A 15513-nucleotide genomic window follows, 5' to 3' on the forward strand; every position below is an offset into this window, starting at 1 on the left:
GCCTAGGTTGCCAATGCTGCTCGTCACCAATTATCCTATGTGGACCAAGTGCTGCTCTCCCCAACTCCGTCCACAAGCCTCAGACCAGGATCCTTGAGGAAGGGCAAGCAGGAGGCGGGTTGGCTGGGGCTCAGCCCGGGGACTCCGGTTGTGGTGGTGTGTATGTGAGAGGGTGAGAGGGAGAGAGAGAGACTCCTGATGTTGCCTGTCTACATGGTCCCCAAAACAACTGAGTGGAAAGTAAAAAACAAGTTGAATGTTTTGGCACTTTTTTCTGCATGTTGCTAAACATGGAGGTCTTTGCAAACCCCCATGCACTGGATGGAATGGAAATGTTTCATCTGTATGTTTCAGGGTGTGATAATGCAGCTCGCAAGTAGATGACTGATTAAAACGTATTTTTGGATGATGTTATTTTACTTCACGGTCATATTTATCGTTGTTGTCATCATCAACATCATTAAGGCCGAATTCATGAATTTGTAACAGGTAGTTGGACTTTTGAGCTCTTATTAAAAATTCAAAATAAATCCAATTAAAATTGTAATTCTTTCCTTTTCCTCCCAGGACCTTTCCCCAGAGCTAACAAGTTCTGTTAACTCGTGGGCTTCTTATAAGGGTTAAACAAGTTAACACGTGAACTGTGCTTGCAACAGTGCCTGGTAAATTCTCATAAAAGGATGCCCATTTTTCTCTATGATTATTAGTATGACCACCACTACAGATACAATCCTGCTCACATAAATGCAACCAGGGCAACTCCTCAATTACCCCAGACCGATGGGAATTGTTCATCCTACAGACATGAAGTTCTCAGCCAGCTGATCCTTGTACTTTAAGAGAGGAGCTCTTTGTACTTGACCCACCTGGGACAGGGGGGCCATGCTGGACGCCCTTGCCTTTTTGAATAAAGCTCGATGGCACAGCCGAATGTTTCCCTGGTCTCCTGGGCTCCGAATTCAGAACTCCAGCTGGTGATTATCAGGCCACTATGTGGCCCACAGCACATGTCACTTGAGTTCTTTTTCTCCTTGTTTTCCGTGGTGCCCTCTCCCCGTTCAGATGCTCAACTGTCTCTGGTCCAGAAATCTTCTCTACTTTCCTTTCTAACCTGCTGCAGCAAATCTTGTCAGGCCCTAGGGACGAGCGGGACAGACAATGCTGTTAAACTTGTGTGGAAAATAAGGAGAAGTATACCCAGTGCCAGAGGGCCTCTTTTGTTCAATCCTGGGTTGTTAGTGATGTTCTAGAGAGTTACGATTGTCGGGCAAGTATCTTCCAGAGAAGCGAAGTGTTAGCTGGACGTTACACTCCAGCGGGACACAGAAGACCCTCCAAATCCAGGTAAGGGTGAGTTAGGCTCAGCCGTCCCTGAGCGGACACCCGGCCTGGACTCTGACGAGAGACTCTAACCAGCCTGCGTGGCTGGGATGGGCTCGGGCTTCCTGCTGCCCTAGCTTGCACAGCCTGTCTCAGAAGTGAAACCAGATGGCCAGGGTGGGTAGTGAGGGAGACTCACGAAAAGACCCCAGGGAAAACTGAGCTCCTGCTCCCACCCACTACCCCAAACTGCTTCTGAATCGGTTCATCCATGAACAAACCCAAAAATTCCTTTTATCTCCCAATCACCAAGAATCTGATCCTTTATTTAGTCCCGAAACTCGGAAACTAATCTTTTATTTATCTCTACTGTAATCCCACTTCAGGCTGTGTATGGCCTACACCGCTTGGGAACAAACGTCTAGGATTTCAGAAGGACCCTCAGTCAGGCAAGCGCAGGGCTTACGAGGGAAAGTAAAACCGGGGCCAGGATGTTTTGGTTCCATGTGCGAACTGGAGGGAGAACGGGGCTCATTTGGGCTTGTGTGCTGGAGAATGAGCCACAGGCAAGCTCCCTAAACACCAAACCACAGCAGAGGGCGGGACAACGGGGCGGCATGATGTCAGGCCCCAGCAAGGCAAGCTGCTTGAAACAACTTCCCTTCCCGCCGCCAGCTTGGCCCTCAAACCGGGGCAAAGAACCACTGACACGCTGCTTGGAGTGTGCTGAGCGGTTCCGGTTGGCCGCCTGTCAGCCTGGTTTCGCCCTCTCTGTGGATCTGGGGCCAAACTGCACAGCCAATGTGGCAGGGGGTGCCAGCCTGTGTGCCACTCCCCACCTGTCCACACTCAGCAGGCCAACTCCCACGGGGGCCTTGAGAGGACCGCCTTGCCCCAGGAGGTCCTCCAGACCACCACCTCTGCTCTCTTTCACTCATTCTTGTACTCAGCAAATATTTCCTGAGTGCCCACCATGTGCCAGGCCGAGGGCTGGGGCTGGCCACTCAGCCATGCCCCGGGCACTGTCCCTGCCCTCACAGAGCTCATAGACCATATGGGGAAAGCAGTCAGATGCTATTGAATAGTCATTTAACTAAAATTATGACAGAAGGTGGGGGAGGGGCCTCCTGGGGGGTTGGGAGTTCATGATGCAGGGAGGGAGTTAGTGTGGCAGTCAGAGGCTAGTACGCTGACCGTTGGGGGATGACCAGGAGTTAGCAACGTGCAGAGTTGGGAGGTCAAGGAGTGTCTTCGCAAACTCCTCCACTCTCTTTGGCTTTCCGGCTTCTTCTTGCTTCCTTCCAAACCTCAGCTCCTGACTCAGGCCTCAGGGGCTCTTAGCATGCATTCTAGACTCCACTTCTGGAACCCATCTCTGGGTCCCAGCCCCTGGCATCACCCCCAGAACCAAGCAGCTGGTCTATCCCTTTCCAAGCCCCCTGCTGGAGAGGTGGCTGCCCAGTCCTGGTCCTTCTTTCACCATCTCACTCTCTTATGTGTTTGCACATCGTTGATTCACACAGCATGTCAGCTCCGTTCTCGGGGACCTTCCTGGCACCTGCTGGCCCCAAAGGGGAGCGGCTCACTTTGTTCACATTTTCTCTCCCTCAGAAATTTGCTCCTTCACTTCACGAATGTCCTCTCAGTCAGGAGGGGCCTTGCTCTGGGCCCTGGCTGAGAGCTAACGGGGCACCTGGGAGAGGGCCATGGCGGGTGGTTCAGGGAAGGCTTCCTGGGAGAGGTGACACCTGGGAGAGTCCTAAGGCTGAGGAGGAGTTTGCCAGGGGATATTGTCCTTCTTTCTCCTTCTAGCTCTCTTGCTCTTCCCCATGCATTTTACACCCTTTACTCTGGCCTCTTACGAGTATTTCCCAGCTTCAGGCTCAACGGATGGAGCTGGGAGGGCCCTTGGAGATCTTCCAGGCTGACACCTGCCCATTTGACAGATGGGGAGAGTGAGGCCCTGAGAGGAGGGATTTGCAGTCATGCAGCTCAGGGAAACATGACGGCTGGTTACCCATATTGTTCCAGAGTCTGTGAGCCTGACTTCCTCCTCCCCGGCCTTAACGGCTTTCCTCAAAGCTGGCACCAGCTCCCTCCTCTGTGTGCTGCCCCTCCCGCCCCTTTGTCATTGCCTCAGCTCCCCAGGGAGGGGTTTCCAGGAGTCTCAGTGCCTCCTGCTTTTGGGCAGAAGAGCCTGGTGAAGGTGTGTCCTGGGATCGTCATGGGACTGTCTCTAGGGAGGGCCCCTCTGGCTGCTGTCCTTCTGGTCCTCACCTGAGACAGTGAAGCTTCACTGTTAAGTGCTATGAGACTTGGGCACCCCATTTTAGTATCCTGTGAACCCCAGTTTTCTCATCTGCAAAATGAGGATAACAATAGGCCTAGCGGGGCAGCTTGAATGTGGTCGTGTTTCAGAGGAACCTGGTACATAGCGGGTGCCCGTCGTCAATTGCTATTACTGCAGTTCCCTATTCAGCCCTGGCCCGGATAGTCATGGTTAGCGGTCAGGGAAGGCATGGAAGCTTCTGGAATGCTGTGTCCAGAGGTCGAGGGGAAGGAGAGGCTGGTGGGCCCGGCCTCTACAAGGCGTCTGGGAAAGTGAGTCTTCTCCGTCGTACCTCAGTTTTTGATGGACAGGTTGGTGGAGGATGGGAGTGGAATTAGAGAGCCACAGGTTAATAAATAGAAATCTCCTGGAGTCCTTGGCACTTTGGCAGGAAAAGGAAGAAAACTCCAGGAAAGGCCCAAAGGCCCCTTCTAATGAGCACGACAGGGACTGGTGGTCCCATCGTTCAGTCCTGCCTGGGTTTTCAGGGCTCTCCATGCAGGCTTGGCTTACAGTGCTTTGAGCCTGTGACAGCCTCAGCTCGATGAGCGGATTTAAAAGGAACCCAGCTCAGAACAGAGTTTATGTGAGAGCCAGGTCTCCGGGGAGCAGGGGGCAAGTGATTCCCTGGCTGGATTTCTCTGGGCACACACACACCCCAGCTGATGAACTTGTCCACAGAAGCATGCCCCCAAATAATGTCCCATTACAGCAGGGGAAACTGAGGCACAGAGACCTTGAGTGATGCTCAATCTCTTAGAAGAGGAGCTTGGACTAGAATCTGAGTCTGTAGACTCATCTTTTCTTCCTTTTTTTTTTTTTTTTGTTTTTGGTGAGGAATTTGATTTTTATTCCAAAAACACTGAGAAACTATTATTGTAAGCTGGAGAGTGAGATGGTCCGATTTGCCTTTTTTTTTTGCTGAGGAAGATTCACCCTGAGCTAACATCTGTGCCAATCTTCCTCCACTTTATATGTGGGTCACCGCCACAGCGTGGCTGATGAGTGGTATAGGTCTGTGCCCAGGTTCCAAACCCATGAACCTGGGCCACCGAAGCGTGGTGCACCAAACTTAACCACCACGCCACGGGTCTGGCCCCTACATTTCAAAAAATAATGACTTTATTGAAATATAATTCACATACCATAAAATTAACCCTTTTATTTTTTTCCTTGACTGAGTTATAATTCTTTAAAGCTAGCTTTAAAAAAAATCCTTCCTGGGGCTGGCACCATGGTCTAGTGGTTAAGTTTGGCTTGCTCTGCTTTGGCAGCCTGGGTTTGTGGGTTCAGACCCCCAGGCGCGGACCTACACCACTCATCGGTGGCCACGATGTGGCAGCGACCCACATACAAAAGAGAGGAGGACTGGCACAGATGTTAGCTCAGGGCCAATCTTCCTCCGGAAAAAAAAAATCTTTCCTACAAAATGGAGTTTGCTTACCAGACCAGTGCACTTTTTGTAAAGCTTGTATTTACCACACTTTTCTAAGACTATTTGCTTGATAAGAATATCGTCTGGGGTGCTTTTTCAGTTAAACAATTTTAGATAGAAGGCTTGATGTGCATCCCTATTGCCCTGCTCTTGCATTTCATCAGGTCAAAAGAGCCTATGATTCTTCCTTCCTGAAGCAAATTACCTTTGAAGAAGAATTAAAACAGGGACCAAATATTTAAAAGAGTTATATTTCTTTCAACTTTACTGTCTGCTCTATCGTTGCCCATTTGAAAATGAGATTTTAAAAACCAAACATTTGAAGAAAGCTATAAAGTTGATTCTTGATGCCTTATGAAAAGGTAGTATTTTAACAGTGTTATGTATGTGTGTGTGTGTAATTGTCATGTTCAGAAAGCATTCTTTGTCAAAACAGAGTACTGTGGGTTCTTGGTACCCAGTTTTGGAGACAAGGCACTTTTAACTGATGTCAGAACTGAAAGCCCCGACAGGATTGTCCATCCAGCACCCTTTTCTTCCTTCGCTGTTACACTGGCCGCTGTGCCACCTTAGTCCTGGTTCTCAGCTCCTCCGCACCGTGGTTATCCCGTCCTACAATGTCTCGCTCTCCTGCCCCTGCCCGATCCCGCCATCCTGGCCGCTCCCTCACTCTGACCATAGGTAAACCAAGGCAGAAGACAGTTATTGTTTAAAGGAGTGAATTTGAAGAAAGATTCTGTTTTTCTTTCTCAGCCACAGGTATAAAGGGATGCAGTACCTTTAAACAAAAACAATGTATATTCAGCAATAAAGTGAAGATACTAAATCATGATCTAGTGTTCCAAACGAAATATTTTTAGATTGTGATTTAACATGAAGAAAAACAAACAGAAATTCCCCCCAAAATGGGTAAAGAAAAATGTTGAATTAGAAATTAAAAATAAAACAGATGCTTTCTATTGCTCATTTTCTACCCTTTTCTTTGTATGTGTGTGTGTACAACATAATGGTTCAATATATGTATGTACTGCAGAACGGCCACCACAATGAGTCTCGTTAACATCTGTCACCACAGTTACAAACTTTTTTTTCTTGTGATGAGGACTTTTCCTCTCTTAGCAACCTTCAAATATACAATAGAGTATTATTAATTATAGTCACCAGGCTGTACGCTACATGCCCAGGGCTTATTTATTATATAACTGGAAGTTTGTACCTTTTGACTCCCTTCATCCATTCTCCCCCTCCCCCCACCTCTGGCAAACAAATATGTTCTCTGTATCTATGAGTCAGGTTTGTTTTTCTTTCTGTTTTTTTTAGATTCCACATATAAATAAGATCATATGGTGTTTGTCATTCTCGGTTTGACTTATTTCACTTGGTATAATGCCCTCAAAGTTCATCCATGTTGTCGTAAATGGTAGAATTTCTGTCTTTTTATGGTTGTATAATATTCCATTGTATATACACCACATTTTCTTTATCCAGTCATGCATCGATGGACACTTAGGCTGTTTCCATGTCTCGGCTGTTGTGAATAATCCTTCAATGAACATGGGGGTGCAGATATCTTTTTGAGTTAATGTTTTTGTTTTCTTTGGATACAGACCAAGTGGAATTGCTGGATCATATGGTTGTTCTATTCATAATGTTTTGAGGAAACTCCATACTGTTTTCCACAGTGGCTGCACCAATTTACATTCCCACCAGCAGTGCACAAGAATTCCTTTTTCTCCACGTCCTTGCCAACACTTGTTATTGTTTATCTTTTTGATAATAGCCATTGTAACAGATGTGAGGTGATAGCGCATTGTGGTTTTGATGTGTATTTCCTTGATTATTAGTAATGTTGGGCACCTTTTCATGTACCTGTTGGCCATCTGTGTGTCTTCTTTGGACAAATGTGTATTCAGATCCTCTGCCCATTTTTCAATCTGGTCATTTGTTTCTTTGCTATTGAGTTGTTTGAATTCTTTATATATTTTGGATGTTAACCCCTTATCAGATATATGATTTGCAAGTATTTTCCCCCATTCTGTAGGTTGCCTTTACATTTTTTTGATGGTTTTCTTTGCTGTGCAAAAGCTTTTTAGTTTGATTAGTCCCACTTGTTTACTTTTGCTTTTGGTGTCAAATCCAAAAATCATCGCCAAGACTAATGTCAAGGAGCTTACCACCTATGTTTTCTTCTAGGGGTTTTACAGTTTCGGGTCTTATGTTCAAGTCTTTCATCCATTTTGAACTGATTTTTGTGTATGGTGTAAGATTGTGGTCCAGTTTCATTCTTTTGCATGTGGCTGTCCAGTTTTCCCAACAGCATTTATTGAAGAGTCTGCCCTTTCCCCATTGTATATTCTTGGCTCCTTTGTCATAAATTACTTAACCGTGTATGTGTGGGTTTATTTCTGGGCTTTTTATTCTGTTCCATTGATTTGTGTGTCTGTTTTTATGCCAATACCATACTGTTTTGCATTCTGTAGCTTTGTGATATGGTTTGAAATCAGGAAGCATGATGCCTTCAGCTTTGTTATTCTTTCTCAAGATTGCTTTGGCTATTTGAGATCTTTTACAAAAGATCCATAGAAAACTTCCATACAAATTTTAGGATTGTTTGTTCTATTTCTATGAAAAATGCAATTGGAATTGCATTGAATCTGTAGATGGCTTTGGGTGGTAAGGACATTTTACAATATTAATTCTTCCATTTCATGAACATGGAATCTCTTTCCATTTATTTGTGTCTTCTTCATCTATTTTGTATTCTTCAATTTCATCAATGTCTTATAGTTTTCAGCATACAGGTCTTTTGCTACCTTGGTTAAATTTATTCCGAGGTATTTTATTCTTTTTGATGTAATCGTAAATGAGAATTTTTCTTAATTTCTCTTTTCTGATTAGCGTATAGAAGCAAAGCTGATTTTTGCATATTGAATCTGTATCCTGCAAAACTACTGAATTTATTGATAGTTCGAATAGTTTTTTGGTGGATTCTTTTGGGTTTTCTATATATAATATCATATCACCTGCAAATAGTGACAGTTTTACCTCTTCCTTTCCAATTTGGATGTCTTTTATTTATTTTTCTTGCCTAATTACTCTGGCTGGGACTTCTGATAATATGTTGAATGAAAGTGGCAACAGTGGGCACCCTTATCTTGTTCCTGATCTTAGAGAAAAAGCTTTCAGATTTTCACCATTGAGTATGGTGTTAGCTGTGGGCTTGTCATACATGGCCTTTATTACGTTGAGGTACGTTCCTTCTTTACTCACTTTGTTGAGAGTTTTTATCATTAATGAATGTTGAATTTTGTCAAATGCTTTTCCTGCATCTTTTGCGACGATCATATGATTTTCATCTTTCATTTTCTTAATGTGGTGTATCATGTTGACTGACTTGTGGATGTTGAACTATCCTTGCATCCTTGGAATAAATCCCACTTGATCATGGTGTATGATCTTTTTAATGTATTGTTGAATTTCGTTTGCTAATATTTTGTTTAGCAGATAGATGCTAATTTTTGCATCTATGTTCATCAGGGATATTGGCCTGTGAAAAGAAAAAAATGTTCTTTTCCTGTGATGTCCTTGTCTAGTTTTGGTATCAGGGTAATGTTGGTCTTGTACAATGAGTTTAGAAGTATTCCCACCTCTTCTGTATTTTGGAAGAGTTTGAGAAGGATTGATATTGATTGTTCTTTAAAGTTTGGAAGAAATCACCAGTGAAGTCATTTGGTCCTGGTCTTTCATTTGTTGGGTGTTTTTGATTACCGATTCAATCTCCTGATAAGTAATTGGTCTGTTCTGATATTCTATTTCTTCATGATTCAGTCTTGGTAGGTCGTATGTTTCTAGGAATTTAACCTTTCTTCGAGACTGTCCAAAATTTTGGTGTGTAATTGTTCCTAGTAGTCTCTTACGATCCTTTGTATTTCTATGGTATCAGTCATAATGTCTCCTCTTTCATTTGTAATTTTATTTATTTGATTCTTCTCTCATTTTTTCTTGGTGAGTCTAGCTAAAAGTTTTGTCTATTCTGTTTATCTTTTCAAATAACCATCTCTTAGTTTCATTGATCTTTTCTATTGTTTCCTTAGTCTCTATTTCACTTATTTCTGCTCTGATCTTTATTTCCTTCCTTATACTAACTGTGGGCTAAGTTTGTTCTTCTTTTTCTAGTTCCTTGAGGTGTAAAGTTAGTTTGTTTATTTGAGCTCTTTCTTGTTTCTTAATGTTGGCATTTATTGCTATGTACTTCCCTCTTAGAATGGCTTTTTAAAAAAAATTTATTTTATTGAGGTCATATTGGCTTACAACATTATGTAAATTTCAGGTGTACATTACTATATTTCAGTTTCTGCTTATACTGCATTGTGTTCACCAGTGACAGTCCAGTTTTTATCCACCACCATACATACGTGCCCCTGTACCCCTTTTGCCCTGTCCCTTTCTCCTCTGGTACCCATTAATCTGTTCTCCTTATCTATGTGTTTATCTTCCACATATGAGTGAAATCATATAGTAATTGTCTTTCTCTGTCTGATTTATTTTTCTTAGCATAATACCCTCAAGGTCCATCCATGTTGTCACAAATGGCACAATTTTGTCTTTTTTTATGGCTGAGTAGCATCCCAGTGTGTGTGTGTGTATGTATATACACACACACCACATCTTCTTTATCCATTTGTCCATTGTTGGGCACTTGGGATGCTTCCATGTCTTGGCTATTGTGAATAATGCTGTAATGAACATAGGGGTACATATATATTTTTGAATTATTGATTTCATGTTCTTTGGGTAAATACCCAGTAGTGGGATAGCTGGATCATATCATATTTCTATTTTTAATTTTCTGAGAAATCTCCATACTGTTTTCCAAGTAGCTGTACCAGTTTGCATTCCCACCAGCAGTGTATGAGGGTTCCTTTTTCTCCACATCCTCTCCAACCTTTGTTATTTTTCATCTTGATGATTATAGCCATTCTAATAGGTGTAAGGTGATATCTCATTGTAGTTTTGATTTGCATTTCCCTAATAATTAGTGATGTTGAGCATATTTTCATGTGCCTGTTGGCCATCTGTATATCTTCTTTGGAAAAATGTCTGTTCATATCCTCTGCCCATTTTTTGATCAGGTTGTTCATGTTTTTGTTGTTGAGTTGTTTGAGCTCTTTATATATTTTGGAAATTAATCCCTTGTCAGATATACGATTTGCAAATATTTTCTCCCTGTTAGCCAGCTGTCTTTCGTTTTGTTGATGGTTTCCTTTGCCTTGCAGAAGCTTTTTAGTCTGATGTAGTCCCATTTGTTTAGTTTTTTCTTTTGTTTCCCTTGCCTGAGTAGACAGATTATAGGTGCCATAATAAATAATGATAACATTTACCTTCTAAGCATAGTAATGAGGATATTTGAAAAGATACTGCTTTGGCTTTGCTTTCTTATTGTTGAGTTTTGGGAGTTCTTCATACAGTTTGGCTAACAGTTCTTTATCAGATATATCTTTTGCAAATATTTTCTCCTAGTCTGTGACTTGTCTTCTCATTCTCTTGATGGTTGGAATATATTTTATTCTATCTTTGTTTTGTTTTTATCTCCTTAAGACATTATTAATGTTTAGTCAGCCATTATTCATTTAGATTTACCCACATATATACCAATCTCATTGTTATTTTTTTTCCCTCTGCTTCTCAGAACTTCACCTTGGGATCACTATTCTTCTACGTGAAGGACAAGCATACCTCGTATTGTGCTTGGCCTCACAGAGCTTCACAGATATTGTGTGGCAGGCATGACCCTCTGCCAGTGAAAAGATTATGACTTGCTGAAGGCTCAGATGATGGTTAGCATTTTTTAGCAAGAAAATATTTTTAAACTAAAGTATGTACATCTTTTTAGACATAATGCTATTGCACACTTAATAGACTACAGTAGAGTGTAAACATAACTTTTATATGCACTGGGGAACCAAAATTCGTGTGACTCACTTTATTGTGGTGGTCTGGAACCCAACCTGCAATATTTCCGGAGTATGCCTGTACATCATTTCGATTTCCTTTAGAGAGGCTCCGTTGGTGGCAAACTCACTCAGTTTTTTGTTTATCTGAAATTATCTTTAGTTTGCCATCATATGGTGGAAATATGTACAGGACAGAATTGGCATCATAAATTGGAAAGAATGGACTATTCAATAACTGATTTTCGGGCAATGACTTTTAATCTGAAAAAATTTAATCCTTACTTCAAACTATACACAAAAATAAAATCCTAGGAGATTAAATGTCTAAATTGGGAAAAACAAATCTTTAAAACTATCAGAAGAGAGTGTAGGAAATATCTTTGTGATCTTTGTTGGGAAAAATTTCTTAAACTGACCCAAAAAGTACAAACTATAAAAGATTGTGAAATTTCACTGTACAAGAATGATAAAAGTCTTTACAATTAAACAAGTTAATAAACAAAGGACAGCCTGGAAGAAAATATAAACTATAAAGCAATTAAATGATTAGTATCTTGAATATATAAAACATTTCAAATAAATAAAGTCTAATAAGGCTAATAGAGGAAAGAGTCAGGGATATAAACTAACAATAAACAGAAATAAGTGTATCAACAAACAGATTTCTACTCAGTTGTATAAAGAAAATGTAACTTCTTTATTTTACGTAATTGGCTTCGTCTTCCTCATGAGCCCCCACCTGACTGATTTGGGGAGTTTGGGGTTGGGGGATGGGGAGTAGGGGCACTGTAAACTTTCTGGATAAGTCAATCTCAGACATTTTTGGTTCTAATTCTCCTTCAGTAATACAGGCAACTTTCTGCAAACGTTCCATGTTTGGATTCCCTCCTTGCCTCCTTGCTTCTCCTCAAGATGGTGGCTGGGAACATGGGGGGCTCACCTGATCAGATTACCCTCCTCCATCTCGCCCTTCCCAGATTCTTAAATGGGAAGTAAGGCATAAAACTTTCTTTTTCTGGGCCTTCTCCTCCACTAATGCTAAGGGGTTTTACTCAGAGAAGCTGAGAGTCACGATCCAGGAGTGTGGTGAATACCTACATTCTCTAGTCCAGCCTTTTTCCTTTTCCACATCCTACTCTCTGGTAAGAGTGGCCTTTTTCTCTTTCCATTCTTGCCTGGTTAGAACTCCGCAGTGCTCTCTGCACAATGATTTCTAGTAAAACGCGGTGTTCAGACTTTCAGACTTGGCTGTTGATATTTAAATGTTGCTTAAGAAATTAAGGTGTGATTTTCCTTCCTGGAGACAATTTGATTCTCCTGATATTTGCCTGGTAATGGACTAGAAAGAGCCAGCTTTGAAACTGCAGGCTGAAAGCTAACGGCTTTAATCTAGCTTGTACCTGTCCTCCCCCGTAAAAAGGTTAAAGTCATTAGATTTGATGTATGACAAGTTGAAAGACAGTAAGACTTTACAATGTATGAAAATATATCTGAAATTACTTTAAAAATATTATTCCCACTACACATGAAGAATTGCATTATCTTACCAGAATTAGGAAATAGCAAATTTTGAAAATGAGATACCATTGGCAAGCAATTTGGAGTTTGGTGATAGAGTGTGATGAAAGACAGCTAGAGGCTGTGTAAACTGTTGCGACCACCCTAGAGAACAATTTGGCAATATCTAATAAAACTGTAAAGGTACATATTGTGCCACCCATTGGTACAACTTCTAGGTATATTTCCTAGAGGAACTCTTCCTCAGGTGCAGAAGATGACAAGTGTGAGGATGTCTACGACAGTACTGTTTGTAATACATACTACAAACGATAAACACAAATATCCATTAGTAAATTGCTGAATAAAATATAGTATATTCATATGATAGAAACTGAAATCTTTAGGAGAAATGAACCATACATATATTTCTAAGTAATGATTTCAAAAATAAAGTTGAGGAAAAAGTAAACTGAAGAATATGCCAGCTACATAAATTTAATTGTCCACAAAAAACCATAAATATTGATTATTTATATCTATACATATGTACGTGTAGCATGCATATATTGACTAGAATGATCCCTGCCAACTTCATGATGTGATGAGATTCCTCCAGAACGGGAGGAGGGGACAGGAAATGGGGATCAAAGGATATGACTACATTATCTGCAATAATGTATTTTCTTTATAGTGAAAAAGGCATTAAGGAAATAGTACTAAGAAATAACAGCTGCCAGTTCTGGGTGGTGGTCTCATGAGCATGAAAAAGTGCTCAATAACAGATCAGACCAAATGTCCCTGCCGTGAAGCTGAGCGCATCCTAGTGAGGAGCTGTTTTTCTCATCGCTCTGAGGGGGAATCAAGGCGAAGCCCAGGCTGCTGTGAAATTTAGAAATACCCCTTTTATTATTGAAGGACAGGAGAATATGGCATTGTGCAAACTGCTTCTGTAATAAAACAATGCACAGTTTCCCCTTTTCCTTCTTCCATTTATTGCTCTTACCAATTTTTTAATTCTAATTTTAGAAAATTTCTAAAAAGTCCAATGCATTACATTTGTGTGCCATTTTTTCATTTATTTATTCAATATGCACTTATCTTGATTGACCAGGTCCCGGGAAAAGAGTTAGGAAAGCAAAAAGAAAGGGAAAAATAAAACTGGTGATCAGGCTTTATCTGGATATTCAAGACTTACATAAAGAAAATTATAATTTCTTTACTGCTGGTCATAAAGACCAGAATAAATGGAGATGAACGTCAAGCTAAACAGAACCAACATCGTGAGGTTGTGGTGGACAGTGTGATGCACCATCTAGACTCTTCTTCAATGAGAGTTGTTCCCATAACTGCTAAGAGTGTTATCTGCGACAGTCAGCCTTCAGCTGTCATCCCCTTCGGAAGCTGTCTCAGCTGGAGAAAGCCGCCTTGCCCAGGACCGTGGCCCTCCCCTGGTCTCTCACACCCAGCGACTGATCCATTAAGGAAGTGGGCTATTTCGGCCTAACCTGGGACAACTCCGACCAGCCATTCGAACTCCAGAGTTCCCAGAGAGTTTGGCTGAGGCTGTCACCGCACCTGCAGCACCTCGGCGTCTCCCTCTGACCACTACTGTCCCTCTGCTTCTCTTTCACAAGGCTCTTCTCACTGAACATTGTGCACGCTAAAAAAAAAAAAAAAATTGGTGATCAGAAGTACAGCAGAGGACACTGGGGAAATCAGACAGGTAAATTCATAATTCCAAAAAGAAGAAAAACAACCTGGAATGGAAAGAAAGGAGAGATGCATGGGAGGTGATTAAAAAAAAGGGATAAATCGGAAAGAAAATTGAGATGTGTCTGAGGCAAGAGTCGGGGTGAAACAAGAAGAATGGAATTGGCTGAAGGTGACAGAAGTGGAAGAAAGAGCTCAGGCAGCAGAGGCAAGGGGTTTAAAAATCCATGGTTGCCTAGATGTTGGTGTACTCTCCTTGCTAAAGGTCTTTACCAGAATCGGCTTTTTTTTTTTTTTTAAATGTTCTTGTTTGCTGATAAGGCATTTTGCTAAAAAACAAAAACTAACAAAACCAAAACAAAGACGGCAGCTGCCTGCTGTCTACGAATGAAGATGCCCCGTCTCTGAGTGGCTGCATGTGCTCACAATGGATTTGGGTACGTCGCTAGCGCCCGAAGCCGGCTGTCGAGGGACTGTGGGAGGCGGTTCATTCCTGGAAGAGGCGTCTCCGGGCCTTGCGCGGAGGACCAATAGGGCGCGGGGGGCGCGCGTGGGGACCTGGACTCGGAGAGGGAGGCAGAGGTTGGAGGGGCGAGGTGGGAAAGGGCTCCAGAAGGTGGAAGTCCAGGTGGTAGTAGGGGCCAGGAGAGCGTCTCTCTGGACTAGGGGTGGGGGCCCAGGGCGAGGGCTCTGGGACGCGGCCGTGCGGGGAGGGGCCGGACTCCCTTCCAGCCGAGGGGCGGAGCCCAGCGACTGAGCCGGCTGCAGGGGCCGCCCAAGACGGCGGGAACTCAGGGTCGGCGTCCTCGTCGTAGGCCTCGACTTGGGCGGCGACCTCCGGGACAGATGCGCAGAACAATCCCTGCTCGACGGCGGCGGCGTCCCCGGGAGCGCTCGGGAAAGCGGCCGGTTCCAGGCCGAAGGGCGAGTGCGCCTGGCCTCCGGAGCGTTGGTCGCCGGCGTCCAGGAGGGCCTGGGGGACCAGCACGAGGGTGTGATCTCCGAGAGACACTTGCAGGACCGACGTTGGCTCGGGCTCCAGCAGCAGGTCGACGTGGTCCAGGGGCAGCTGCAGGGCGCAGCCCGCGGCTAGGACCACGACGGAGGTGAGCGCGGCCGGGGCCGGGGGCCCCGCCAGGTCTTGGAGGCTGGGCACCGGCTGGGCCTCGGGGCCCGCGGGCTGCTCCCACCGGCGGCGCTTGGCGGGGCTGCGGTCCCCACCAGGGCGCAGGGTAGGCGCTGGGGCTGCGGAGCCGGCTGCCCAT

At 43.5% G+C, this 15513-nt stretch overlaps 1 pseudogene; it reads right to left on the reverse strand.

Annotated features, from left to right (window-relative positions):
- Positions 1-12192: 12192 nt before the first annotated feature.
- LOC111768498 (proline-rich protein 23A-like) lies at positions 12193-15513 on the reverse strand (annotated as a pseudogene).

The sequence above is a fragment of the Equus caballus genome, chromosome 16 (genome assembly GCF_041296265.1).
Source record: "Equus caballus isolate H_3958 breed thoroughbred chromosome 16, TB-T2T, whole genome shotgun sequence".
Lineage (NCBI taxonomy): Eukaryota > Metazoa > Chordata > Mammalia > Perissodactyla > Equidae > Equus > Equus caballus.